Raw genomic sequence first — 3,434 nt, 5'->3', positions numbered from 1 at the left:
GTACCGTCTTAGCGGAACTTCCAGGCCATTTGGGCCAATATAATAAGGTTGGGCCGGTGCCACTCGACCACTTACGCCACTCCTAGTTTAGATGAAATCCATGACTCTAAAACGTAAAGCTCGTCCCCCCTTTCCCCAAGTAGAAACTTGTTGATACGGCTCCACCTCGTATCTAGTTGGAAAGGAAAACTCACCAATATTTCCCAGGTGATGCCTGTTAATGGATTAACTTGTTCCAAGAATTTTACTTCCCGAGTGTTGGGTAAGTAATCAAAAACTCTTTTATCAAAACAGTAACCTTTTTGCGAATATAAACACACCACAGAGCCGGATCCCTCAGGTTTTGAGCGAGTATACAAGTCCCCTTCAAAAAGGAAGATCTTAAATTTGTAAATGAGTTTTGGGATCCGCTCTAACTTTTAAAAATCATTTTGAAGACTCGCAAAACATTTTTAAGAATGTTCGGAGTGCTGCTGATTTAATAAAATAAATCAGTCCCAATATATAAAAAAAATATATGAATATTATTATTTAAATAATATTCCCATAAAGAATAATCTTTATAAAAATAATTGAAATAGATGTTGTAAAACTTATACTTAAAATGACTATTAAATAACCAACGATATACTTATACGAAAGTAATATCTTTATTTGAATAATCAAAAATAAGTTTGATTATCGACACCTTATTCTTTAATAAAATAAAGAATATATTTTAGTAAATAATCGGAGTCATAGGTCCTCAAATGAACATTCAAATAATATTCAATAAATAATATAAAGTGAGTCATAAGTCCTCGAATGAATATTCAAGTAATATTCATTAAATAATATAAAGGAGTCATAAATCCTCGAATGAATATTCAAGTAATATTCATTAAATAAAATAAAAGGAGTCATAAATCCTCGAATGAATATTCAACTAATATTCATTAAATAATATAAAGTTATCGAATAAACCTTATTCGATTAATAGTTTTTAAAAACCATATCAATATATATATATATATATATATATCATATACTCGGGAACATCTACTCCCGGTTTTAGAAAAGGGTTCACCTTTGGGTCCCCTATACTCAGGGTATACGCCACTACTGCTTATCTCTAGCATATGTATTATGCAACTAATAAGCATTTGAACCAACAGATATATAAATCAAGAATACGAAACAGTCATGCATATATACCATATCACATGCTACAATATATCGCAAGAATTTGCTAATAACAAATATGCATTTATCGCAAGATCATGCATATACACATATACATCACAACAACAGTTATACGGGTAGAAAACTTGCCTGAGTGCTCCCGGATAGGCTTAAGCTTAAAGTGGGTCCGATAACCTATGAATAACAACATAAGTCGGAATTAGACCCCGGTCGCTTAAGAAACTAGACTTCAACCGTTTAGAGTCCTAATGTTCGTTTTCGCGCTTAACGATTCACTTAAGTCGCTCGAGTACCCTTGGCTCCACCATTTTTAATAAATTAACCATTACGAGTTTTAAGGCGATTCTTTCGTAAGTGTCGTACCAACTGCCTATTACACCTTACATAAATGTTTCATACTTCAATTAGTCCTTTAAGGTTTTTAACCTATGTTTCAAAGTAAGGCGAGGGGTAATGAATCGTTCGCGAAACGTCGTTACTTAAAACGGCCGTTTCTCCTAAACCGTACATAGGAATCAAAGGAACCACATATCAAAACGAAGCTCGTAACATGAACTATCTAAACATGGCAATGGTCAGAACCTAGCAGGGAGTTCTCGGGTCCTAATGTTCTGAACAAAAGAAGTCTAAAGTAAATCGGACATTACGACGGCTATGTTTACGCGATTTCCCAATTTTATACCATTCCAATTCAACCACCAATCAATCCCAATCCATCCATACAACCAAAATCCATCCTCACTACATCATAACAGCCCCAATCAACTCAACATTAACAATTTATACTTATTATTAAACTTAAATTTAAACTATACTTAAGTCCTTTAACCAAACCATAAGATTTCAACCTTCAATTCACTACCATTCCAACCCATACTCTAAACCAACAAGCATCAAGCTACTCTTTATCATAACTATCAAAATCATCCTAATATACAAAGTAAATCTAGGGTTTGGAGATGTTATACCTTACTTGAAGCTTTTAATCAATGAAAGATCCTTGGAATGCCCATGGAAGCCTTGATTTATGCTTAAGCTACCTTGAACTTTCATAAAAAATCAAGAAAACCAAAGTTATTTCTTGAAGGTTACTATTCACCATCTTCTTCCTTGATTTATTGGAATAGATTGTGAAGGAATTAGAAGCTTAAACTTATAGGATATCCATATCTATGTACAAGGAACCTTAGATAATTACCTTGTGATTTAACAATGCTTGGAACTTGATTTTTGATTTTTCTTCCTTTGAAAAGAAGAAAAAGCCGAGAGCAATGTTGAAGGAATGAAATAATTTTGTGTTTGCTTTGATTTGTTTTGGCTAGCTTGGTTGTTTTTGTTTTGTTTTTGGGTAATTACCTTTCTAACCTTGACTTTGTGTGGTTTTAAATCAACCACATCTCCTTCCCCTTATGTCATGCTTATGTCATGCTTATGATGTCATCATCCCTTACTTGCCCTCTTCTTATTGGTTGGATGACCTCATCATCCCTAACCTCCTTGATTAACTTCCTAATTGTTTGCCTAATGACCGCTGATCTGTTATACGGTTCGCTTAACTTTCGTTTTCGTTTATCGTTTGAGGGATCATACCCGGGATCTTATTACTTGGGTTTCCTTAACCTTTCTCAATACATTATATTCCTTTTATGATCCTCTCTTATAATCCTTTAATTTAAGTCCTTTTTATCCTGTTACCTTATACTCAATTCTCTCCGTATCTAGTGGATTTCCGGGAAAAATCAAAGTGTTCGGAATTGGATTCTGACGATCTTTACATACACTTATATGTCATAAAGAGTGCCAATAAAATCTCAGAATATCCATAAAAGAACCCCTACATAGTGTGGCATGAAAAGTTTTCTCATTCAGCATAATCTGCAAAATTACTATTCATAAGGGTTTCAAAAAATTTCAAAAATTGAGTTTATTACAGTCTCCCCTCCTTAAAAGGATTCTGTCCCGGAATCAGATAGAAAATGAATAGGGATACTCTCTTAGCATTACACTTTCTAACTCTCAAGTAAATTTTCCCACATTGTGGTTCTTCCATCAAACTCTGAATAGTTTGATAACCCTTCTCCTAAGCACTTGTTCCTTTTTCAATCTATAACCCTCTTTGGTCGCTCCATATAGGTTACGTCTGGTTGCATGTCTATACGCTTATATGCCCCTATTTATCTGGCATCCGAATTACACTTCCTTAACATTGATACACGAAACACGTTATGACTTGCTACATGTTCTGGGGTAAG

This window comes from Apium graveolens, chromosome 10 (assembly GCF_009905375.1).
Source record: "Apium graveolens cultivar Ventura chromosome 10, ASM990537v1, whole genome shotgun sequence".
Classification (NCBI taxonomy): domain Eukaryota; kingdom Viridiplantae; phylum Streptophyta; class Magnoliopsida; order Apiales; family Apiaceae; genus Apium; species Apium graveolens.
Note: the sequence above shows the minus strand (reverse complement) of the source record.